Consider the following 27,372-nt stretch of genomic DNA (forward strand, 5'->3'; position numbering starts at 1 on the left):
AGCTATACGGTTAAAGTAAAAGCAATTTCTTTTCTAGATAATAAAGAATTGCAGCTGAATGAAAGAAAAGTTAATATTGACTTTTCAGTGAGAGCCAAATGAGAATCAAAACTTTAAATATTAATCTACATCTTTATTGCCAAACGGCAAAAGCCAGAATTTAAAATAAAGTTTCTGTGAAGGAGTTTTATCTAACAGGCTACTCTCAAGTTGTTCAAACTCTACTCCGAGTTGGTATAATTTTAGGATTTTGTTAGTAAAAGTGTAGAAATTGGGCTTAAAGGACTGATACTACACTTTAACTTTTACAACTTTTTTTATATTCAAGAACAATCCAAGAACACAAGATAGAATAATAACAAAAGAATCTGTCAGTCAGATGTACAGATACGTCAGCCAATAAAACAGGCTTTCCATTGATGTATAAAAGTTGGTTGGTTGGTGGTAAGGTTTTGCCAATAAGGGGGCGTCAAAGTTAAGCAAGTTTTCCAGTTCTACACAATTGACATTTTTTGTTTTTACTTTGAATAACTCACTTATTTGACACGTTCTGTATATACACGTCATATGACAAATGAAAGCTAATAAATGAGCCTATCACGTAACTCTGAGCGGATACGGCTAAGTTGGACCGTTCGGCCGCTAGAGGGCGTCAAAGTTGGGTATAGTTTTTCGTTGATTTTCTTGAATATCTGAGGAACGAATCAAGTTAAAGATTTGAAAATTTTACTGCAAACGCACCTCGATGTTATGCAAATACAGAATTTTCAGATTTTCGTCTTTGAAGCTGGATAGTAGACTTGAAAACTTGAATGATAAGACATCATTTATCATGCTTTGACATTTGAAACTTGAAAAAGTTGATACTTTGATCAAATTTACTTTTCAAACTTGAAGTTTTAAGTTTGAAGCTGGATACTTGAGTTGAAAGAGACAACTTGAAAACTTTAGAATTTGATGCAATTTATTTTTTAGATCAGAAAATTGACTTTATAATTTGACCAAATAGCAGGATAAATTACTTGAAAACTTGATTAACAATGCATTTTTTATGTTTTGGCATTTAAAACTTAAAGAATAACTTGAAAAGATAATTTGATAGAATTCTTATTTCAGATATTAAGATTGACTTGATAATTTGAGTAAATAGAGAAATTTTATATTTTACTGTTTCAAGCTGGATAATTAATTTGAAAACTTGATCAACAAAGCGTTTTTCATATTTTGATATTTGAAACTTGAAATATGACTTGAAAAAATTACAATTTGATGGAATTTACTTTTCAGGTTTGAAAATTGACTTGATAATTTGATCAAATAGATAATTTGTATATTTTATTGATTCAAGCTGGATAACTGACTTTAAAACTTAATCAGCAAAGAATTTATCATGTTTTGACATTTGAAACTTGAAGAATAACTTGAAAAGTAGATAATTTGATCAGAAGTTTTTCTTCAAAATTTAATTAGAGATGTGCAAACTTAAAGGGAAATGATTGCTAATTTCAACACTTCCTCTCAATCATTTATATTTACTTGTTTCACACATTAAACTAATTTTAACATTTTCCTAAGTTTAGAAAACAATGTATATTCTAAATGCTTAGGCAATATATCTGCAATTTGTTCAGTTGTACAAACATATTCAATCATAATTTTCTTATTCTCAACTAAATCTCGAACAAAATTATACCTCACGTCAACATGCTTTAAGCGTTTATGTTGATGATGTTTCGTTAAACTTGTACAAGGTTGATTATCTTCAAAAATTTTAAATTTTGTACCCGTATAACCAAAATCATCTAACAAGATCACCAACCACATTCCTTCACGTGCACATTCTGAATATTCAGTCTCAGTGGAAGATATAGCAACTGTGCTCTGCTTCCTAGTAGTCCAGGAAACTAAAGATCCAAAAATTTGAAATAAGAAACCAGAAGTTTATTTTCTGTCATTTCTATCACCAGCCCAATCAGAATCAGCATAAGCAATCAAAACACCATCTTCTTGGGATAAAATAATTCCAAGTCTATTGTACCTCTGAGGTACCTGAGTATCCTTTTGAGATTTTGCCAAAGTTTCTCTATTGGACAGCTTTGGTATCGACTACAGATGTTCACAGCTGCACTTATATCTGGTCGAGTTCCCAACATCAGATACATTAATGATCCTATAAGTTCTCGAACTGGTTTATTTCCTTCGAATTTTTCCAAAGACTCCACATCCATGTCATAATCTTTATTCAGAGGTGTCTTTAGTGGATGAGAATTTACCATATTACATTTCTCTAAAATTTTCTCTACATAATGTCTTTGATTCAAATACATTCCATCTTCAGAAAATCTAATTAGTTTCCTAATTAGGTTTTCTTTTAAAATCTGAATCATTTTCATCTGAGTGCTTGTTATAATTATATCATCCATATAAAGCAAAAGATACAAGTCTTTATCCTTACGAACATATAAACATGGATCACCCTTGGATCTGATAAGCTTAGTTAATGCAAATTCATTAAATTTTTTATTCTAGCTGTAGGGAGCCTGTTTAAGTCCATATAAAGCTTTATGAAGCTTGCAAACTTTGTTTTTCTCTTGATTTATACCCTCTGGAATATTCATATATACGTCTTCATCAATGGTACCATGTAAGAATGCTGATTTTACGTCCATTTGTTCAGCATATTGATTATGGCTAAAACAGTTCTTATAGTCGTCAAGTTTGCAACAGGTGCGTATGTTTCATCATAATCTAAACCCTTCTTTTGCATGAATCCCTTAGCAACCAGACGTGCTTTATACTTTACTATTTCTCCTTCTTGGTTTTTCTTGACGGTAAACACCCATTTACAATCAACTACTGTTCCACTTTTAGGTCTATCCACTAAAGTCCATGTCTGATTTTTCTCTAACATGTTAATTTCATGATCAACAGCCTCTCGCCAAACTGCAAAGTCATCTCTTGGTTTAGCTTCCTCTAGACTGGTAGGTACCTCTTCGACAAATGAATTAATATTTAATGCAGCATGATAAACTTTCTCTACCTTGGTTTTTGTCTTGTTCTTCATTATTTTCATATCTTTCTTCCCTATCAATAATCTCATCAGTGTTTCCTTCCTCTTGTTCCTGGCTTCGTCCCTGTGTTTGTTTTTCCATATTATCAATCATACTCACATCTTCTATGTTTATATCAATAATTCTTTTACTATCATCAAACACTACATCCCTACCAAATTCCACTTTCATATAATGCTAAATTATAATGCAAACTGTCTAGGATAACCTCTAGTATCTAACTTGCTTTCTTGTGTAGAAATTGGGCTTAACTTTAACTTTTACAACTTTTTTTATATTCAAGAACAATTCACGAAGACAAGATAAACAGAATAATAACAAAAGAATATCTTAACAACTAACATCTGACTGACAGACAGACAGACACAAGGTTAAGTTTTACTTCTAAACTTAATTAGAGATGTGCAAACTTAAAGGGAAATGATTGCTAATCTCAACAGAAAGTATGACTTTAAAAACTTTGTAGAAGGACTACTTTATTGTAAGTCCAAATTTTTGGATGTAGTAATTTTAAAATGGTCTAGTAAATGGTTTCAATCTGTTTCAGGAAAAGACAGTAGCATAGTTGAGGATTACAATTTTGAAGGTAAGCCTTCACTTTTTATCGTTACTAATTTACCACTGGTGAAACTGTTGCAAATCAACATTTTTCCCCACATTCGTAAATAAAATCAAAGCTGTTCCGTTATTAAAATCCTTTCGGTTTACTAAAGGGAAAATATTGGAGAATAAATCCAGAAACAGCGCAAAAGCCAGCCATGCGGATATTTCGTGACGTTCTGATAACAAAGCAATGTGGGAGAACGGTTTTCGAAAAAGGTTTCGACAGCCGGATTCTTGACGGTAAAAACAAAGGATTATCCAAGTAGCTCGCCTGGAATATATTCAATTCGGCTGGACTTTTTTATCTTTTTAAACGATTTTATTACGAAAAAAAAATGTTTGTCTTTAGTGGTAAATCTCATTTGTTGCGAACCATTGAACCGTGTAATAAAATTACCTGACAATGAACGAGCGCCAGTATCACTTTGCCTGAATAACTGTAGTGGATTTTCCTGTTTAATGGAAAGAATGCAAGGTTAGGTAGGTATATAAAAGAAACAACCATAACATTGACTACAAAAGGAAGTTTAGGTCCCATGAGCTTTTAAAAATAACACATCCTAACTGAAAACACAAATTGTTGCGGGAAGTAGTTGTAAATTGTTTTTAAAATGCAAGATTCTTTTAATATCTTACCTTTGGCAAAAGCTATAATTTCTCCGATTTAGAGTAATTTGTAGAGACTTCTCGAAAAGTCTTTGTTTTTCATTTGTTGTAGAGAGAGGTGAGGAATTTTTAAAAATTGCCAAAGGTCAGAAAACTGTTTAAACTTTAAGTCACTAAAAACTGCTTCAAGATCCTTTGAAAGCTTCTAGACACTGTTTTGAAAGCTTTTGGAGTTTCTATAATGTTCTGAAATCTTATGACACTACTCCAGGAGCATTTAGGAGGTTTTAGGATAGTTTAAGAAGGTTCTGGACTGCTTTAGAGGCAACTGGAAATCTTGGACGGTTTTAAGAATTCTGAAACCTTTTGAAAGCTTCTATACTAGTTGAAAAACAGTTGGAAGCTTTTTGACTGTTCCAAAAGCTTTTTAAAGCTTCTATGCTAATTTAGAAGCATTTGAAAGCTTATAGACACTGTTCTGGACGCTTTTGGAGTTTCAATAGTCTTTTGAATGCTTCTGAAATCTTTTTAGACAATTTCAGGAGCATTTAGACGATTTTAGGACAGTTATAGAGCATATTGAAGGTTCTGGACTGCTTTAGAGGTATTTGGAAACTTATTGGGTTCTGGAAGTTGTTAGAAGCTTTAAAACTGCTCTAGAAGCAGACGGAAGCTTTTAAACTGCTCTCAAAAGATATCAATTTGAGAGCTTCTGGACTAGTTGAAGAGCATTTGAAAGCTTCTAGACACTATTTTGAAAGTTTTTGGAGTTTCTATAGTGTTCTGAAATCTTATTACTCTACTCCAGGAGCATTTAGGACAGTTTAAGAAGGTTCTGGACTGCTTTAGAGGCAACTGGAAATTTAAGACGGTTCTAGGAATTATTGAAAGCTTTTAAACTGCTCTAGAATCGCTTTTAGACTGTTCTGAAACCTTTTGAAAGCTTCTATGCTACTTCCGAAGCATTTGAAAGCTTATAGACACTGTTCTGGAAGCTTTTAGATTCCCAATAGTCTTTTGAATGCTTCTGAAATCTTTTTAGACTATTTCAGGAGCATTTAGAAGGATTTTAGGACAGTTTAAAGAGCATATTGAAGGTTTCTGGACTGCTTTAGAGGTATTTGGAAACTTAGGCGGTTCTGGAAATTGTTAGAAGCTTTAAAACTGCTTTAGAAGCAGACGGAAGCATTTAAACTGCTATGAAATCTTTTGAGAGCTTCTGAACTAGTTGAAGAGCATTTGGAAACTTCTAGACACTATTTTGAAAGCTTTTGGAGTTTCTATAGTGTTCTGAAATCTTATTACACTACTCCAGGAGCATTTAGGACAGTTTAAGAAGGTTCTGGACTGCTTTAGAGGCAACTGGAAATCTTAGACGGTTCCAGGAATTATTGAAAGCTTTTAAACTGCTCTAGAATCGCTTTTAGATTGTTCTGAAACCTTTTGAAAGCTTCTATACTAGTTGAAAAGCAGTTGGAAGCTTTTTGACTGTTCCAAAAGCTTTTTAAAGCTTCTATGCTACTTTAGAAGCATTATATACACTGTTCTGGAAGCTTTTGGAGTTCCAATAGTCTTTTGAATGCTTCTGAAATCTTTTTAGACTATTTCAGGAGCATTTAGAACGGTTTTAGGACAGTTTAAAGAGCATATTGAAGGTTCTGGACTGCTTTAGAGGTATTTGGAAACTTAGGCGGTTCTGGAAATTGTTAAAAGCTTTAAAACTGCTCTAGAAGCAGACTGAAGCTTTAACTGCTTTGAAATTTTTTGAGAGCTTCTGGACTAGTTGAAGAGCATTTGGAAGCTCCTAGACACTGTTTTGAAAGGTTAGTCTCGAGCTTCTTTGACCGTTAATAGTTACGGAACCAGGCAGTCAAATCATCATCTTTCAATGTAAAAAATGTCACGGTACTTAAAATTGCCCAATGGTCCACTGGGCTCCGAAAGCTTGCAAAACCATTTGTGAAATGCTAGAAGCTTCTAAATACAACGAAAAACCCCCTAAAAATTTCCAGAGGGTTCTACAGGTGTTCTACGTCTTTCAGATTTTTAAATATTTTTAAGATTATTCCACTCAACCATGGTAACCGATAGACTTAAACGGTAATTCTATAATTTTCGAAAAAATTACAGCGACCATTTCGAATTGCTTCCTCTACAAACTGAGTTTATTTAAAAATGATAATTTTTGAAAATAAAAATTTCATTTTAAATCAAAACAACTGGGTTTCTCCTAAATGTTCAAAAAGCCATGACGTTTTCAGGAAAAAAGTAATAATAGGAAGATTCTTCGAAACTGCATTTCTCTGTTAATCTACGCGACTTTGTAACTTTGTCAGTTTACGAGGTCCTTTCACTTTGCACAAAAAAGTCTTAGCAAATGATTTGCTTGATTGATGACTCGGAATTGTTTTAAGCGATTGAAAATGCATAATTTAGATTATGATCTTAATTCTAATCTAGCTTTACTCAGTTTACGATTTCAATTTGTATCTCTAATTGGAGCTCGAGATAGCTTCAGATAATCCGTTTTGGAGTTGATCGCTATTATGATTAAATCTAGTCCTGCACATACCGTTCTGGTGAATATTCAAGATGTCTTGCAGATTAGGGAATTAACGTCGGTAGACTCAAGATTGAGACACTTCTCTAAATTTCCATATTAATTAGTTTCTGTGGCAGAATCAATTGGGTTCGTATTAAGGCAGGAAATATGCAAATTTTCTGTTTAGCAAAAGAGGATGGGTGAATAGCAGGAAAACAACAACACCCGCGTATTTATAGTGCCGTTTGTCATCGACGAGTGGTTAGAGTCAAATGCAAAATCTGGTTTTTGTTTTTGTACTGGAAACACAATTAGTGTGAAATGCGATATTCGGTTGTTCAGTGAACATACAAAAACCACTCGCTCTGTATTTAGTTGCGTATAAATTTGTTATTTTAATTCAATTACATAAATTTCAACAGAAATTGTTAACTATTAGGTATTTCCGGAACCTTCTAGATAAGGTTATTTGTTTTGAAATTAAAAAGTTTTATAGTTTGTGATTCAAGGTTTTCTTACGGAAATTTCCTATTGTTTTAGTGGTTTACGTGTACAATTACACCAAGACTATTGTAATGCAATTTAACTTTTGTGATTTTGTTTTCAAAAAGTTTAGTAAATGTTCATTGGACCATCCAGCAAATTAATGGCCAAATAAGTACCGATTGCGTTATCGTATTGTTAATAATAACAGAGGGGAAAAATGAATTATTGTAGAGAATAGCTGACAAGCTATAATTTTAATGCTTACGATATGATTATTATTTAGCAACAAAGCATTTTTTTAATTTAAATAATATAAATGTTCAGGGTTATTCTGGTTATTTCAATAGCTAATAATTTTATTTTGGGATTAATGGGTTTTAATAAAAAAAGTAATTATTTCAGTTAGCTGATGGAAAAGTCGTTTGAAATGTCGTATTTTGCTTTTGCTGAAATCATTTAATGAATTAAAAATTCTTTTAATTTTTGCAAGCAATTTTTTCGTATAAATGAATAACTGAGTTCTAATATTTTGAACAAATAGGAAAAAAACAGTTGCCCGCTGTTTAGTATTCATTTAAAAAAAGACAAATGTAAATAAAGATCAAAATCCTTTAACATTTAATTTCAATTATAACGCTCAGTCCTATTAAAACGATTGTACGTTTAATGCCAATTTCAACCTAACGTACATTAAATTTGTATATTGTAACTTAAAAAAAATATCTAATTAAAGATAGAATTGTCTGCACTGTATAGGACGTACTGATTTTAATACTAACTAAATAAAAAACTTCATATAAATAAGTCGCTTAAAATGATATTTGATTATAACGAAAAATTCCATTAAAACGCTGGTGTAACTTTTTTCAGTATATATTTTTGGTTTTTTTTTGGTTTCAACCCGAGGGGTAAACCGCTGAGTACAATTTTGTACTCTAATTCCTAATATGCCATTAATGTCCACTAATTCCTTGTAATGTCTAGTAATTCCTAATAATTCCCAATAACTAACCTAACCTAACAATACCCACTAATTTTCTGAATTACCACGACTGGAGAGTCTAAAAAAACCTTTTTTAATAAAAAAAAGTAAAAATAAGAATGAATATGCGTGCAACGATTTAACCGGAAGTAGATATCAACCGTTGCTTAGTTTAAATGGGACACCTTGTATGTTATTGCATTTTTTGATTCTACGACAAATTCTAGACATATTTCGTGTATTAATGGCATACACTTTTCTGTATCCGTTTCTGAGATATTTGCCGTTTTATGTGAAATTTAATATTTTCAGTCTCCAAAACAATCATTTTAAATTATGCATATCAGGAAACGTTTTTTTCTTGGTTTTTGTGTTTTGTCGTGTTATACAACGTTTTTTCTAAGAGTGGGTGAAGAAAAACGATAAAATATATTATACAGGATGTCAAAAAAAGAGCTCAAGACACCAGTTCTAAAAAAGGACGTTTTTCAAACTTAACACTCCTTTTGTCTGATTCTCTGTTCAAAATCAAGGTAAGTTTGTATTAGGTCACTTATTTGAAAAATTTATTCTTTAAATTGATACATTGAACCACCCTGTAACTGTCAAAATAATCGAGTTATTGAAGGTTAAAGCAGTAGCTGTCAAATTCAGTCAAAACTGTCTTTATTGTCAAACAACTCGTTTATTTGCAACACTTTGTATAGACTTTTATATGTCAATGGATAGAAAATATAATGGGCTTTCCAAAAATATGGCCGTTGGTGTTGATAGGGTGCTTCGTTTGGCCGCTAGAGGGCTCCAAAGCTAACTAAACGTTTTTCTTGACTGTAACCATTTTAACTTCTTTGAGGGATTTTTTTTAAATCGGTCATGTACGGCCCTGATATTTGTCACAAACCTAGCACAGTGAGCGTCAATTTTAGAGCCGTAGCAAAACTGTAGAAATAAAATCATTAAAGTCGATTTTCGCTTGCACTAAGTGGCCAACATAACGCAAAACACATTGGAATAGTGGTGACTTTTCAGGCAAATTTGACCCTTAGGAAACTTGTCATTTGCAAAATCGGTTTTTCAAGAAATTTCTAGGCATTACATCGTAGTAGACCTAGTAGCTCATGTAACCGTAATTTTTTTCTTAATTTTCCACGGTCAAATTAGCCCTAACTAGTCAAAAAGTGTTTCTGGGGCACCCTGTCTGTGAATCGTAAATAATACGCGTATTTGTATATACTTTTATTTGTCGATGGACAGCCCATGAAATGAGCTTCCCATTAACGTAGAAAAGTCGGTTAGTTAGTGGTACCGTTTGGCCACTAGAGGGCGTCTAGTGGGCAATTTTTTTGGTGTATTCTTTTGTTTAATATTCAAAAACCCGCTTAATTGCACTATTTTTGCTAGAGTTTTATACGTCAATGGAGATCCAATGGAATGACCTTTCTAAAAATTTTCCAACTTAGGTTGATAGGTTAGACGGTTTGACCGCTAGAACACGTCATATTTTACTATTTTTTACGACTTTTTTCGTGCATCCTTTTGTTTAATCTTCAATAACTCGTTTATTTGCACCATTTTTAGTAGTGTTTTATACGTCAATAGATAGCCAATGCAATGAGCTTTCTAACAGTCTCCCAATTTGAATGGATAGGTTAGACAGTTCGTCCGCTAGAATGTGTCAAAATTGACTAATTTTTTCATGACTTTTTTGGCGCATTCTTTCGTTTAATCGTCAATAACTAGCTTATTTTCCACACTTTGTATAAACTTTTATATGTCAATGTATAGCCAAGTGAAATAAGCCTTCTATTGACGTATAAAAGTTGATGGGTTAGTGGTACGGTTTTGTCGGTAGAGAACGTGAAAATTTTTAAAAGAAAAATTACAAAATTCATAATTTTTTATTGTATTCCAAGGGAATTCAGTGAAATTACCAAACTTTATTTATGTTTAAATTTGAATGGTAGATGGAATTTTTTTTTATAATATAATTTAGACGTTCCTAATTCTATTAATAGTTTTCAAAATACCAATGTCCTCCAGTAATGCCCATTAATTCCTAAAATTTGTACACCATAATGCCCCAGCGGTTTACCCCCTCTTTTAACCTAAAAAATTCTTTGTATTACGGATATTATCAAATCAAAGGACTATACAAACAAAACGAACATGTGGGTGGTATATCTTGTTTACATCCAGGCTAGAGAGCTTAATTTATACTTTCTAATTAAGCAGCAATGGCATACGGGTTAGGGCAATGTAATACTCTGTTCTTTAAATGATTATTGTATTAACTTTAAAGCAGGAAGAAATTTATTGAACAATTCTTTAATTAACTTCACTCAAATTTAATGTGAAAATGTGATAATTGAGATTAAGATTCTAAATAACTGTTTGGGTAAAGTTGTTAGTTATTATATTAGAATAAGTAGTGAGCTTTCCATGACGTAATTTTGTAAGAAGGTTTGTACATCAAAAGTATACTCACTAAAGCAATCACATTTGATAGTTTTTTTCTCTTAAAGTTGTATTCTGAATACTGAAGGCACAAATACCAGTTATAGCAGTTATGCCCATAAAACTGACATGGATGCATAAATATACTGAATCTCGTATAAAATAGTGCAATGAAATGTATTTTCACTTCGCATAAGATTTTTAGCTTTGATTCAATTTCAGCACCATTTAACATCGGAATCGGAACAATAATTTCCGTGAATTCATAGCTGGGGGCATTGTTACTGGCCCTGGGCGGGTTTGCTAATTTGTCCGGTTTCAATGAGAAATACTATAATGGACGAGATTAATGGTCTCAAAGTGGACTGAAGAGTTGACTAACAATGGATCGAACTGGCCCCAACTATGCAGATATTTTCTGCATAACGATCGTTTCATAAATGCTTTCACAGTGTCTGGTTTAATAATCGTTAGCCGAAATAAATGGGGCGTGGATAAAAATTAGGGATGAAGGGTCGTAACCCCCCGATGTCGCCCACAATGTGATTAATCTCGGTCAGAACTCTCGTTCTTCAAATTTTAACCGTGTGTACCATAACGCTCAGATAAAGCGTTGCCATTATCCAGAACATAATTAAATTACATGACAAATTGTCTAATTCCTGCGATTTCATATTTTATGGTTTACGCCCGGATAATTCCGGTCCGAGTGAATTAGGGCTCTCAGATGTCAGCCGACCGTTTAATTAGGGTCAGTTACTAGAAACGATATTTTTGCGGTTATGCTATTTCATCCATTCGAATTTTCTGTGTAAATACGCCTTCTTTGTACAAATAACGAAACATTCTGTCCTGTGTGTAACCTTTTACTGTTTGAAAGGTCGCGAAAGTAACAGCGTATACTCCCACGACTTGTACCTGATATGAATAGTCAAAATGGTTCCTGCCTCGCTATTGGTAGTAGTTATTCAGATTGTCATCGGTAACTTAACTTAAACATACAAAGTGATTCACGGTGATGTTTGAAATTTCGAGTGTTGCTTATTAGTAGTTTGCAAGTCAAAAAGTATGACGATGTTGTAATTTGGATTTATTAATTCCCTATAGGAACTGCCCTTCTCGAGATATTTAGTTCAAACTTTTTGAGGTTTGGCAATATTTATCCTACATATTTGCAAATTAACATAAACATAATTTATACAGAGTGGTAATCAGGACGAAAATCTGTCTTCTTTTAAACGAATTTTCCATTCAGTGTTCTCTACGAGGATCAAGTGGAACTTTTGGAGCGAGCAGCGCATTAATCATATTTTGTATCAATCAACTCATCAATCACGATCCCGGTATGACTAAGAGATCTGACAGCCTAAAAGGGTAACATTTTTCAAAAACAGCAGATAAATGTTTTTGTGTTATTTTCGGCATTGTCCCGTCCTTTACTGAGATTTCCTTTTTTTACGGGCCATGTCGTTTATTACGTTTTTTTTTTGTCGTAAAAACTGAGGAGGTTTTATAATACCGAAAGTTCATAAAGAGAGTCAGAAGTTTTTGATTATGATTTACGTTCTCTGTACGATCATCACTTTATTGTAGTTTTTCCATGTGTCTTTGATTTCTTAATCCTACTTCTTTTAAACCTTATATTTACTTTCAAAAGGAGTCTACTAAATTTTCTCTTTTAGTACTCTTACCGCGTAATAATCGTGAGTAATGTGTGGTGTGGGTTCTTCGTAATATCGTAATTTTAACCTTATAATGCATAAAAGCTAACTTTCCATTATGCACTTAACGAGTAAGTTGGTTAAAGGTTTAATAAAGTTTTAAGAGGGAGTTCGTAGTCTATAAATTAACAATACCGGCGTTAATTCACCACCCCTGTGTTAACTTTTTGCAACCTTCCATTGTCTTGGCTACACAAACTGATTTTGCTCCTGAATTCAGTATATAGTGTGTCCCAAATTGGTTCTACATGTATTGGAAGCACACTGATTGTCATTTGTTTTTCATAATGGCGGCGACATTTTCCAAGGCTAAGTATAACTTAAAAAACGTTTTTCTGCCCTTTAGAAACTAAATAATACCATCATCAAGTAGGTACGTCATTGAAAAGGATTTTTTCTACGAATGTTTGCAAATAAGCTACTTTGCATACGTAAAAGTGTGTACAAAGTGGCACTTTCCCGCACACTATGCGGGAAAAATTTTTTCCCGCACACTTTTTAAAATGCTGATTATACCTTGCAACAGTGGTTTTATATAGACTATTATACATAAAATCTGCTTAGAATTTTGCGTAGAATTCAAAAATGTAATAATATTCAGGAGTTTCATATAAAAAACACGACTTTTTTCACATTATTCTTCCGTACAGTTTAGGTAAATAAACCACCTTATCTCTGTCTTTGAAAATGAGGCTTGTTTCCTTAGAAACCAAAGCTCATTGTCAAACAACGCATTTATATGCAATTTAAAGTCTACAACAGTGTTTATTCTTACTTATTTAAGTTAAAAAAACTATTTTAATAATGGATATCACTGAAGATGAACTTCCGGAAGATGTTCTAAAAGCCGCCAACATGGCTAGTTTGCAATTACTGCCTCTCAAATCGCGAGAAAAATACGAGAAACAGTACGAGTTGTTTACCCAATGGTGCGAACAAAAGGGGATAAAAACCTTAAAGGAAGAGGTACTTTTAGCGTATTTTGTTACTTTAAGCAAAGAATTCAAACCTAACACAATGTGGTCAAAGTATTCAATGCTCAAAAATGTAATAAAAATAAAAAGAGACATCGATATCGGTGAATTTTATAAGCTCACTGCATTTCTGAAAAAGCAGAATGTTGGTTTTAAACCTAAAAAGGCGAAAATTTTTACAAAAGAAGAAATATTCAGTTTTATGAACTACGCACCACCTGTTAATTAAAGTTGCCACTATATTCGGACTTGCTGGTGCATGTCGAAGGGAAGAGCTAGCCAATTTAACCACTACAGATATTGAAGACAAAGGAAACCTCATAATTGTTAAAATTAGGGATTCCCAAAATCATACAGCAAGAAACTTTATAATATCAGAAGAAGTTCATAACGGAACCTACCTGCAACTGTACAGAAGATACACCGGCCTACGTCCAAAAAAGTCAAACAATCGTTTTTTCCTAGTTTACAGAAAGGGTAAATGTTTTTCGCAAAGTGTTGGAGTAAACAGTTTTGGAAAAATGCCTTCTGAAATAGCTATTTTTTTGAAGTTGCCAAATCCAGAACTCTACACAGGGCACAGTTATCGTCGATCATCGGCAACGTTCCTGGCCGATTCTGGAGAAGGAATCACTGACATGAAACGCTTGGGGGGTTGGAAATCGACTACGGTAGCTGAAGAATACATTGATGAATCCACAAGTTATAAAAAAGGATTAAGTAACAAAATTCTGACCTTCAATCCTAAAGAAAGTGAAGCAGTTCCAAGTACCAGTATTTTACCTTCAGTTGCTCAATTTGCGATCAATTTAAAAAACGCGACCAACTGTACATTTAACATTAATGTTGTTAATAACAATAAATAGTTATAAGTTGTTGTTTTTAATATCAATAAAAATTAAAAACAAAATGTGTAGATATTTCATTCGTAGAAAAAATATTGTTCCTAACACGTGTGCAAAGTAGTTTTCCCGCACTTGAAGCTTATCCGAACTCCGCTTCGCGTCGTTCGTCTAACTGCTTTCGCGTGTGGGAAAACATAACTTTGCACACTGAATAGGAAAACTACTATTTTAAGCGCTTTCAAAAAATGCAAAAATTCAAGATGGTGGCCATAAGAATTTACAAAGTTATCTCGGAAACCAATTTCTAATTACGTCATCGTGTTCTACGTAAAAAAGTACCTTAATAATGTCTTAGTTTCAAAACTCTCTTTGGGTTGGTTTAAAATGCATCCTTTGACGTTTTCCCAACTTTCCGCAAAACGGAGAAAGATAATTTAATTTGGAAACCGGAAATAAGTTTCACATAAAATTCTCTAAATCGTTCCCCACTTAACCGACTCTGTAGCTCTTATGGTTACCGAGATCCCAATCCGTGTAGAACCAATTTGGGACACACTGTATAGCTTCAGGCTGTCCAGAAATATGGTGATTAACTCTTAAGACTTGATAACTGAGTGTGAGTGTTTTGACAACTTTTGTCTCTTCTTTTCTCTGCGGCCGTGAACATTTGGTGTCTGGTCTCTAAAAGTCTATGTGTCTTAAGCAAAAAACATGGATCTAGCTGTCTCCCCTTTACAAAAAGACTATGGGCGTACTTTTCCCTAGTTTAAGTTCCTGAAGATTCCTGACTTATGTGCCCGAAACATGTAAAGCTTTTTGACCGTTACCTTTGTCATTTTTGAGGGCTAAATAAATGTTTTGTGAAGAAGATTATGTGTTCACCTTTACTGTGAGAATCATGGACTACTACTTCACTCCATAACCTAGAAATAACTACATAATAAACTTTATTTTCTTCATTCTGACTTTGAATTGAAGATTACTCGACGTATTGTAAGAAGAAACTTCTGTTCTTTGTAATAGCTAACCACCACCATCATCATCATACACAAATACAGTTTGGGTAACTCTATAACTGGGTCCTAAAATTTTTTATACTATCAATAGAAAGATAATTTTCCAATGGGTTTAAATCTCATAAATAATTCGGTATAGCGAGGAATCGAGGTATCATCCATCTAGGCAACGTGAGATATCATCCATCCCGGTAAACGTGTGGCTTAATCTTTCTGAAACAGTTTTGCGGTCGGATTTTAAGGAAGACATTATATTTCGAGAAACCTTGGGCGAATTCGCAGGTGCTCTTGTCGTAGATTAATTGACCAGAAAGACGGAGCTGTTAATTTGATGTTGAGCATTTGGGTTAACCAAACGTTTATACAGTTGTGTCATGTTATTATTTCTGATCCTATTACGTTGTTTCTACTGTGTGACATCAAATTCATGTTACGCTTCGCGACATGAACTGAAAATTACACTCGAATTATTTTTGTAAACTAGTTGGCAGTTATGTTAGTGTGAGTTGGCGTTAGTCTGCGTTTTATCACAAATATCGTGAAGACAAACAGGTAACTGTTTTTATTCTTTAGGAGAATTATGTACTGTCTTTTATAACTTGTATTGTATGTATAAACTAGTGGTGAATTTCAGATGGTCCAGTTTAACGTTTTCCTTAATTTACAGCTTGTCTGCAGTTTGAAAATATAACGTCGGAATTCAATTATCGTTTCCATTGCTTTTCTTCGGTTTTTCCCTTCTAATAGGAATTCAATGTGAGGGCCAGCGTTCAAACAATAATTCAACCCACAATTATTGCAGAATTAAAGGAATCAAACGTTCCAATCTCGTTAGGTTTGCGAGCGTCGAGTTCTGGAGCGGCAAAATGAAAATTTCATTTGCTCGTTGGCGCAGTCGGCCGGATCGGTCCGGATATGTGCAAACGTACATTTCCATGAAACTCGGAAATTCGAACGTAAATTGGTACGACTACGATTCGAATCCTGATTCGGACCGCTATCTAATTTTGGACGTGTTAGCGTAGTATAAACACGATTAGTATGAGTTAACGGCAGGTCCTTTTAGTGATACTAAACTTCTTCAAGCTTGAATAATCTAAAACTGCCACCTAAAAGAGCTTTAATATTAAGTCAGTCTAATCTCATACAAGTACATGTTCTTGTCAACACAGCTTAGACAAAGTTTTATGACTGCATGGGTGGTCTTAAAAGATTAACCAAGTTTATATCGGGTAAGTTTTGCGGGAACGAGTTAAAAACTTCCCTTGAATGTGGAAAAGCGTTTTTAAAGTACCTCAAACCGAGCATCAATCTAAATAACCGCGCCACATAACCTAATTTACTTTCACCAGGCACGTAGGCAACATTGTTGCGTCATTTACAAAATATGAATAAAGCAATCCTTAGCTTAGTTTCCTTGGCTGGTCTACGTGACCCTATTAGGTGTTTTTTTTTTGTTTTGCCTCTTGGTTTGCGAGGGAAACGCGTTCTGGAAACGGAATAAGATGAAATCCAGAAACATAAATATCCCGGATCTGCGAGGTATCATAATTATTATTCCACTGCGCAAAACGCCTCTTTCTGGAGTTTCCACGTCTGGATTAGGTTTAAATTAATATCTAGTTTATATGTCTTTTGGATGACAGAAGGATTTAGGTGTAATTGAAGCTTAATTAACCATGTCGCTATGAATGTGATGGATGCGATGTAAATTGAATTAATTATCGTGGGGTGCTTTAGACTGGCTTACCATTATAACCACACGAACGTCATTCTTTCTATCACTGTTCATACAAATAAAAAAAAGTTTTGCTTCTGGAAAGTATAATCTCTAGTGTGGAATCAGTTTAAACATTAGGGATTCCATCAACGCCTGATGGGAATTATGCGGAACGTCTTACAGGGTTTCCCCCAGGATATGCCGTCCTTCAGCCATGAAGCACACCAGCTTTCCTGTAAATTGCCCGTTGCTTACAGCCGAGTAAGAAAACTTGTCAAGCTAAAATTTGACTATCGCCCTTGTCGGCTTAATGGTTTTCTTCGGGCAAAGTTTGCAATTTGCATGCAAATTTTGTGTGCGTGGTTAATGTTTTCTACTCGCAAATGTTGCCTATTAGAGGTTTTTTTTGGTGTGTTACTTTATTGTGAATAATAAAAGAAAACGCTGCTTTGCATTAATTAGATATTAATTGCAAATATGCAAATACACTCTATTGGTTTTTTGTATCTAAAGTCTCAAGTTTATTGAAGTAATATAGCTGGTAATGTCGGTTAAAGAGAAATTACTAAAATACCAACAAGTTTATGAGCCTTTCTTGTAAATTACACCAAGAGAAGCATTTACAACCAATTGCTGCTAATGTCAAAATAACCAGCTTTAAGACCAACAATTCAAATTTTTAGCAGTTTATTTTTGTAAAGTGGATTCTGTGACTGAGTTCTGCATACTTAATGCAAGGAAGTGATTCAGATGACAGCTATTCTGATTTAACCAGTATAAATGCAAATACCCTTATAATTACAGGAAAATTGTGTACTTATCATACTTATGACACACTTTACTTATGAGGGAAATAATCGATTTTCTAATTAAATTGAGAAAGTTGTTAGGTATCTAGAAATTTCAAAATGTTTCTATTAATGACGTAGTCAGAAACTTGATGGCACGTGACGTTGGTGTGCACAACGAATAGTATTCATCACATGACAACAACTGCACAGTTAATTAGTTAAAAAAACATTAAGCAACTTATCCACAAATAGTAAATCAACATGTCAACATAATTACTGTGAATATTACTGAAAGCCTAGTTATATACAATTTTCTATTCTACATGTAGTATAAAAACTAAAGTATTTCTGTACCGGGTGACCCAAGACTGTTCCTCGACCATATCTCGGGAACCGTTCGTCGTATGATTTTGGGGTAAAATTTTTTTTAGGTAAATCGGCCATGGAGAATCGCTGGAAAATATTTTCAAGTTCTAAAAATGACCGCCAGAGGTCGTAACTGCCGTCTTAAATTTTTAAATTGCATTTTCTATAAATTTTGCACAATAAACTAGAGTTTTTTTTCCTTATTTTTAAAGCGAACCAAGTTATCTATCATTTTCGTAAAAAAAAATTTCTGTTATTTCAAAAACAAAGATGGCGTGAGGTGTTCAATTGTTTTTGCATTAACCTGTTTTAACTTCTTAACAGTTTGACCAATTTTAACAAATTCAGTATTGTTGAAAAGAGCATTTCTTGGGCAATAAGAATCAACCAAAATATAGTTAATTTAGTTGAATATTTCTCCGCCAGGGGGCTACTTTTGACACCATGACTCAAATTCCAAAAAAAATTAAAAAAAACAAATGGAATGATATGACTTTTTCTTTATGAAAAAGTAGCCAAATAACATCCAAATAGGCCAGTGAAAACCGTTTTTCAAATTCTCGTTCCTAACCTGAAATATTGATAAAATGAGATTATGAGATATGGTCGAGGAACAGTCTTATTGGGTCACCCGGTACATTGCAGTTTTTATTTTAATTTAGGTACTCTCCAATTTTCAATGGACAAATATTAATGGTACAATCATACAGCTAAATTTCCCATTATTAATTTTTTAACAGGAAAACTAACTAAAATTTAATTCAGTCAGTATGAAATCACTTAGAAGTTATCTCTGTTGATTAACAGCTCCAAAAAAAGCTGATGAACTTAAAAGCGGCAAAATACAAGCAAGATGTTTATATTTAAGGCTTCTTGGTGCAATCAAGCCAGACAATGTACTGCAAAGAAAATTCGGTCATGTAGGTCAATCTAACGGTGCAAAAAATCTAAAAACGCGCTTCCTAAGTAGAAAAAAGTTATTAAATACTTTCCACAAAAATTGCAATGTGTTTTAGTAATTTCACTAGCAATAGTACGTCGGTTGGTCATCTTTAAATAATAAGATTTCACGTTCGTTGACCTCATATCCGTTAAGTCGAAGTGTTAACAATAGTGAGAACGTAAAACGTGGACTTTTGTTTGTATATTAGTTTTGGCGATAATTTATTTAATTTTTCCATTTTTAAGTTTCTATGTCGAATGATGCTTGATAGGCAGCTATTTCAGTCGTCAGTTATTTTTAGAGTGGCTTTCACGTTCCGTTTAAAAACTCTTACTATTTAGGTAATCCCAGATTGAGTTTCGATTAATCTAAATCATCTAAAAACGTGGATTAATGCTAGAAAAAAGCTATTTCATTCCGTCGTTTCGGCTTTATAAGTCGTTCGTTCATCGTTTATCTGCCAAGTTAAACGACAATGGGTGACAATAGCTTTTTCCGGCGCCATTTGAGAAGTTTAGTTAGTGACTTTTTAGGCCTTTTCCGAATATAATAGAATCAGATTTGCCCAACCCCAAGCAAGGGGATCCATTTATGCAAATTTTAAGTTAATTTGCGTTCTCACGAATCCTTTTAATTCATCTACCCCTTTTAGGATAAATTAAATTCAATTTTTCAGACATTTGGTTAAATATCTGGTCCCTATTTACTTCCAAGGATTACCACGACCAATTAAATCACTTTAAACTTCTGTAAAGGGTTTTAGATGTTGTTGCTTTGAGACATAACACATTAATCCTGCTTGGCTAATTGTAAAGTGCTCGAAATGTTTACGAACGTTAAGTTTCAATTACCACTTTCCACTCGATTAAACCTATGCAAATCAGAAATGTTCAGAGAAAACCTTGTTTATTAACTTGAAAGTAAAATTAAGCAAAATTACGACACACAACGAATTTTCAACAAATTCAAGTCACGTGAAGATTAAGATTTCCGTGTTATTCCGTGATTATCCAGGTTGGCCTTTTGACGATTAATCTCACTTGATCGGCAGGAGTTGTTCTGGAATACGGAATATCCATTGTTCCTGACGAACATAACGATAACTCACGAGTGTTGGAAAATGGATGTTATGCAACAGGTTTATAACGCTATATAAAGTAGTTGTGATTGATCAAAAAAAAGCAGACCTATCAAAAATAATCAAATTGGAAACATATAAGTATTCTGACTTGGAGAATATTAGGTTGAGGATATAGAGGAACAAAAATATAACCCTTAAACCAACATTTCAAAACTGTTTCAATCTGATAATTATTACAATGCACAAATATCCAGCAAATAGCTCTGTTTGTCATGTTTATTAAACTTACAAGACCATAAAAATTGGTAGTATTGTAATGTTGTACGGTGCGGTTTTACGGTAAATCACAACAATCTCTTTACGTTGCACTGCAATTCAGGTTGCTTTCGGTCGGGAAAATGGTTTATGAAATGTGTTAACGCAAGTAAATCCAGTGAAAACTATAATTATTTTTGGCTTGTGTGGGTATTTTTAGAATGATTTGAACGTCTCATTTGCTCTAATAAATTATTCTTTAATGAAAAAAAATCCACGTTTCTTATTTTTAACTTTAGTGGCAGCGTATAATTAGTCTATTTGTAGCGGGTAATCAGTGTTTAATTTAACTTCTGTTGACATTTTAACTGAGTAGAACAGAGATACTTGGAAACTTGAAAAAAGTAAATTTTCTTCAAAATAATTCATTTGATTGGCGTTATCCAATTAGTTCGGAAGTGCGTTTAATCACGTTTTTCGGATGAGTAAACGGATAAATTACTATGTCGCGGAAATAATGGAGAGATCAATAGGAAATTGAAACAAAACAGATCGAAAAGGGAGGAAATAGGTGAACCTACGCTCAATTGGGCACTAATTTGCCTGTCAGTTTGCGGAAACTTTTTCGACAGGAAACTCCTTAATGGAATAACCCATTTAACAGTTTTTTAAATACACTGCAAGTTTACTAAGATACTATAACTTTATCGGGTTGCTGAAATAATCTTTTGTTAATTTTGTTGTTAAATTGGTTCAAAGCCAATAATGAAAATCGTTGTACGCACACTAAACGCAATATTACTTCCACTACGTGCATTGTTATTTTGTCCATGAAATTTGTAATGTTTAGGGAATTTTCGTGATTTAGAGGCTTTATATGTTCGACACGTGCCACTTTGTTACCCAGTAACATTGTTGTGTCTCGTTCGATTGATTAATTGGGATTTCAAAACTTTTTTTAATTAAAATTTAAAATTTAATTGAAAAATATACGATTAACAATGAGGGTAAATTACAAAGAGCAATATTTCCAATAAATTCTTTAGTAGCATCCTGAAACCGTGCTGCTTATTTAATGAGTTTTTTAAAATCACACTTTCAATACACAATTAATTTGTTTGACATCAAATAAAAAGTCAATTACTGCATTGACAGTTTGACGGTGTAGAAAACACTTTATATTCATAACGCACTAGCGTGAAAATTGAAAATATTCAGTAAAGGTCCTGTAAAATCAGACTTGCATAGTGAATGGAAAATGCCATTTACAACTTAATTTGCAGCTGAAGAGGCGTCACTCTCAATAATTAAATTGAGGTTGTGCTAGTTGTGTGCAATTTAAAACTATTCTAAAATTTGCACAATAGATTTAGATTTATTTATTTAATCACAATATACATGAAACGTATGCGCAGCAAGTCATCTTAAATCAAGTAAATAATTCCTACAATCTACAATATAACAAAACACTAACGGATAAAACTTATACAGGTTAAATATAAAATAACATACAAAACTGAGGCTCACTATTGAAAAACATAATTAAAATATTCCTCCTCGGTATAAAAAGAAGCGTCAATAAAAACCTGCTTGACCGCCCTCTTAAAAGCACACCCCTCCAGTGTCCTGATGCAATCAGGACGCTTATTATAAAACCGTAAATTAGGACACTTTTTAGCAGAGATTTGAAGTAGCCTGCGAGGTAAACTCAATAAATTAGCGTTTCTGGTGTTAAACGAATACACTTGAGAGTGCATGGTGTAAAGCGATTTACTCTTATGAATTTCATTTATGCAGACCAACATGAAATGTTAAGATTTTCAAATCCTTAAAATGCTGTCTACAAGAATCTCTAGGTCCAAGCCTCAACATGGTTCGGATCGCTCGCTTTTGGAGCCGGAGGATTCGAATAGAATGAGCGGAGCACCCCAAAGTGCTATACCATACTGAATTTTTGAATGAAACAATGCAAAATATGCCGTTCTTAGGACTTTTAGTTCTAATGTGTCTCTCAGATGTCGCAACGTAAATATGACAGTGGCAAGTTTATTGGAAAGGCAGTCAATATGCGCATTCCAACTCAGACGATCATCAATAGTCACTCCCAACAAAGTAACGGTATTACCTTTAGACACGTTATCCGAAGTAGAGAGAATCAACTCTTGAGTTTTAATGTGATTTAAAACTAATTTATTATTAGAAATCCAAGACTCGAGTTTGCACCTACCCAGAACGAAACAACAGCTCCGATAGTGTAGCCCCGCTAGACATAACGGTTGTGTCGTCAGCGAACAGACAACAATTGGCTGGCTTTACATACTCTGAAAAATCATTAATGTAGGTTATAAAAAGAAGAGGACCTAAAACTGATCCCTGCGGAACACCTCACTTTAGTGGCAAGACAGAGGACAGTTTTCCGTTTGCCTCGATACACTGAGAGCGGTCAGCAGATAAGACTCGAAAAACGTTAGACATGCAGGGCCAAAACCGATCTTTGCCAGTTTCTCCAACAGCAGGGTGTGGTCAACGCAATCAAATGCCTTTGAAACGTCATAAAGAGATGACTGCACTCGATCACCCCTTTCAAGCCCCTCAACAACGCCAGATATAACAGCGCAACGCTTGCACAGCGTAGTTCGGTTCTCAACTTGGAACGTACCGCACGTCAGTTTCGTTTGCCACTAAGAAACCACGTTTCTTGAAACGGTGTTCAGGGAAATTTGAAGTTGACGACCGAATTCCGCAGCCGGTCGAGTGGAGATGGTGGGACCTCTAAAAGTCTACTGGGAATTGTCTTGTGCGGTGTACTTCCAAGAGGCGGAAAGGGTGAAAACCTAGGAGAAGACCACATGGATGTGACAGTGACGGTTATAGTTTCCACCAGGAATGACTATATCTTTTGCTCGGATCGTGCCTTTAAGCGATTTTTTAGACCCCTCCTTTAAGATAATTTCAAATAATTTGCCAAATATAGGAATAATTGAAATCGAACGGTAGTTATTTTATGCACTTTAGTGATTAAAAGTAATTTTGATCCCTGGGGGATTTAAAGTAAATTCTTCCAAATTAAACAATGATTTTATTGAAACTTTATTTATTTGTTAAAGTGTAAGGACGAAAAAGGATAATTAACATAAACATAACTTAAATCTAGTTCTTATTATTATATATATTTACATTTATATTGACTTTGGTGCAGTTTGCAAGGCTAACGAAGGGTGGACAATTGGAAGCAACATTTTTAGTAGTAAACATATTCTGCACATACGTAGCAGTCGCCGTTGCCGTTGTCTCATTTTCTGAAATTGATCTTTCTATGGTTGATGCTGATGCCATATCAACATCGGAGAAGACATTGGTAAATATTTGATCGGCAACATTCTTCTTTTGATACAATGAATTTTCAACATAACCGTCAGCAACAGAACTGCTTTTCCAGCCACCATGTCTTTTCAACACATCTATGGTTGATCCAGAGTCGGCAAGTAAAGAAGCTGATGATCTGCGAAAACAATGCCCAGTATATAGGTTTGCGTTTGGTAGTTTCAAGTAGCCAGCAATTCTCCTTGGTAGCTGTCCAAATGTATTTTTTCCTATGGGCTGAGTCATGCATTTCCCATTTTTGTAAGACACAAAAAATCGTGTATGCTTTGTAGGTGGCCTTAGACCAATATACTTTCTCACTAATTCCACTACATTCGTAGAGTTTTTGCCAGACGTTTTTATCACAAACAAGCGATCCTTTTTTTTGTACCCTGATTTTGTACCCCGTAGATTTACCAGAAAAAAGCTTTTATGATCCGAGACATCGTTGCAGTCTAGCTGGCAGAGCTCCTTTCCTCGACATGCTCCAGCGACTCCCATAATCAGCACCACCTGCAACAAAATTGTCTCCTGTCAGTACATTTTGTAGTTTTGTAGACAAAAATAATCAATGGTGTTATTTTTAGTAGTACTATCAGGAAAATATTCAAAGTAAAGAAAATAATCTTACCTTTTGGGCTAGATATTGTTCATCTGGAGCATTTTGAAGAAAATCTCTTATATGGTCGAAATCCAATGTCTTGGACTTCTTCGGCTTATACTGGTCATTCTGTCTCTTTAGAAATGCCTGGAGTTTACTGTATTTGCTGATGTCGACGTTTGCTTCAGATATTATCGTGGCTTTGATCATGGAATATTGGCTCCATAGAGAAGATGCCTTGAGCTTCTTAGACTTCTGCAGGAAGTAAGCCAGGAGCACCTTTTCATCCGTAAAATTCTCTGCATTCTATTTAACGCATTTTTTTTCATTATTTTTGGTAACCAAGAAACTGTTTTTTGTAAGCCTCGCGAGATTTTTCTGGAAGAAGGCTAGCGAGGGCCTCTTGGGCGGCCTCTTCAATGTTCATTTTCAAAAAATACGATTTTTCTGGACTCACCGTTTGATAACAACTGATTGACATTTGTTTTGTGCCATAGCAACACTTCCAGGGCACAATAAATTTTAAGTGAATCCACCATGCCAACAACAATAAATAACAACTATCAGTAATACGAGAGTACCGTTGTAACCACTGTTAGTTTTGTAATTTTTTTTATTTTTAGTTTCTCGCATTCTAAAGTGCATAAAATAGTATATAAACCTCGTGACTAAAGTGTCTTTTAATCCCTTAGCGAATTGTAGTACAAACTTTTCGCCGCGGGATTAAAAGAACCACTTTAGTCCCTAGGTTTATAATATACTATAAGTCAGACTTTGAACCTTTTTTAAATATAGGAATTACTTTGGCACGCTTAAACATCGTGGGAGAAACAGAGGTGGCTAAAGAGGTGTTGTATAGATGTGATAAGAGAGGTATCAAGAAATATTCAGTATTTTTGACTATCGCGCTATTAAAATTATAAATATCTGAACACGAAGAATTTTTCAACTTTGTAATGGCTTGGGATACCATTTCATATGTTATGTAAGAGAAGTAGAAAGAGTATTTACTAACAGACGCCTGCATATCAGCACACGTCAAGGTGGCAAAGTGTAAGTTCAAACTCTCACAATCCACCGCATTCAAGTTGTTATCCAATACATGTCTATTAAGTTCATAATTTCCATGAGCTTTATTTTTATTGTTAGATTGGCTAATAATGCAACAACAACTTTATATTAAATTGAAATAAAGAGTGTTGAAAAATACTACCATATACAGTATGTTTAGCATTATAGCCATCTTCAGACTTAAGACAGAAAAAATTGACGTTACTGTTCTCACCAAGGTTTCATATAATCATTTTTTCGTTCATATTTCGACTAGAAAATGGTTAACGACCTCCTGATTGTTTTATCGGCATTTTAATTTGATATTGTTGGTTATCAACTGGGGAGAGAAATAGGAGCAATTAGTGCAGTTGTAATCGTGACTGGAATAACAATTAATTCCCTTCTGGAAGCCCCACAAAGACTCCAACTTTACTGCCATTATGGTGTAATTAGCTTCTAATTCGTCGGAGATAATCCTTAACAGTTAGAAACATGTTCTAAGGGCGGTTAAAACTCTCTTTTGCACTCGGCAACGTTAATCAACTATAGTGATTGGATTGGAGGGGAACTAAAACACCGGCAGTAATTTATTGATGAACAAGACAATTGGCAATACAGAAATCTCGTTATGCCTGAATATGGAGGCAAAAGTTAAACGTGCTTCTTCGTCTCGACTTGGAACAAAAAGCCGCACAATGGCATCGTGGTGCCGTGGTTGACCAGGTGTAGACGTATAATGGACCATTTACATTTATATCTGACCAACAGATAAGATTGAAGTTTAAATGAGACCGCTCATCTTTTGTTCTTCGACCTTTTGAATTATTGACTGGTCGTGAACAAGTGAAATGATAATTTACGAAATGTTTCTGCATTCATTCGTTTGTGCTTTTTTCCGTATCCTAAATAAAGTTTCAATTAATTTAATCTTGGATTAACTTATGACTAACACTCCACATTGGATTTCGGGTAAACCATTTTTTTGACTGTGCTGGGAATAAATCAAAAAAACACTTTTGTTCACTCCAGCTTTCAAAAACCTTAACATGACCATTCCATTAAATGTGGGGGACCTTAAATACCGGAAGCCCGTATATAACGCGTTTTTTCCGATGGGTATACGGCAAATCCGCCAGCAAAATAAGCAGTAAAAATATTTTATGGACGAAGTTTGCATTTCCCAAAGCGTCGGGCAAAAAAGTGAAGTGAATTATCTTGCTTTGAAAATAGGGGTCTTCATTCGACTATTACTATGCTAATGCATAGTGTATCTAAAAAAAAAAAAAGTAGGAAATTATCTGCACACCTCAACCAGAAAGAAGTTTTAAAAATAAGTACTATACACTCGTTCAACTCGTGTCGCTTTCCATTTGGTTGGAACGGAATAATCTGATATGAAATTTTCGATTATCGGAAAAGCGTGGAAATGACAGGAAAATGTGAATTTTACTTCTTTAGCCTTTAGTGACCTTGCACACTGAATGGTTGGTCTCGAACATTTTAGTCATTTTATAATCAGCAGTTAAGGTTTAACAAAGTTTTATCCAATCAGAAAGTGCAAATTAAAATAGGTTGACATTTCGTGTCAAACATTTATAATGTGTCAAGTTACATTGCAAGATGAATAGAAAATGGTTCAATTAAATAAAAGGGAACTAATAACTTTACTCGTGATGGTCAGATATGATGACAGCAGACGTTCACATGTTAAAACATGAAAAATAGTCAATAATACATTCCCTGATCGACAACTCATATCTCTATCTACCGTATACATTTATCATCCCTAATCCACCTTCTAATTTGACGTTATCAAGTATTTTTGTTTGTTGTTCTTTGCTGAAAGTTTAAACCCAGATTTCTCGAAACTGCCTAAATAAAACATTGCGAAACCTTATT

General features: G+C 34.1%; 1 protein-coding gene and 1 long non-coding RNA gene across 4 annotated transcripts in view; both read left to right on the forward strand.

Moving 5' to 3' along the window:
- Window positions 1-27,372, forward strand: part of Tpst (tyrosylprotein sulfotransferase) — a 77,797-nt gene that overhangs the window by 4,590 nt on the left and 45,835 nt on the right. The window contains exon 2 of one of the 3 annotated variants that reach the window (XM_081984965.1): window positions 3,619-3,657. The exons of the other annotated variants lie outside the window; for them this stretch is intronic. The gene's annotated coding sequence lies outside the window, so the exon portion shown is untranslated. The remainder of the gene's footprint in view (window positions 1-3,618; window positions 3,658-27,372) is intronic. 3 annotated transcript variants of the gene reach the window in all.
- On the forward strand, window positions 17,882-26,820 carry LOC145732511 (uncharacterized). The gene is made up of 2 exons (XR_014179021.1): window positions 17,882-23,814; window positions 23,876-26,820. It is a non-coding gene; the product is annotated as an uncharacterized LOC145732511 (long non-coding RNA).

This window comes from Ips typographus, linkage group LG8 (genome assembly GCF_016097725.1).
Source record: "Ips typographus isolate SLU linkage group LG8, UJ_Ityp_2.0, whole genome shotgun sequence".
NCBI classification, from domain to species: Eukaryota; Metazoa; Arthropoda; class Insecta; order Coleoptera; family Curculionidae; genus Ips; species Ips typographus.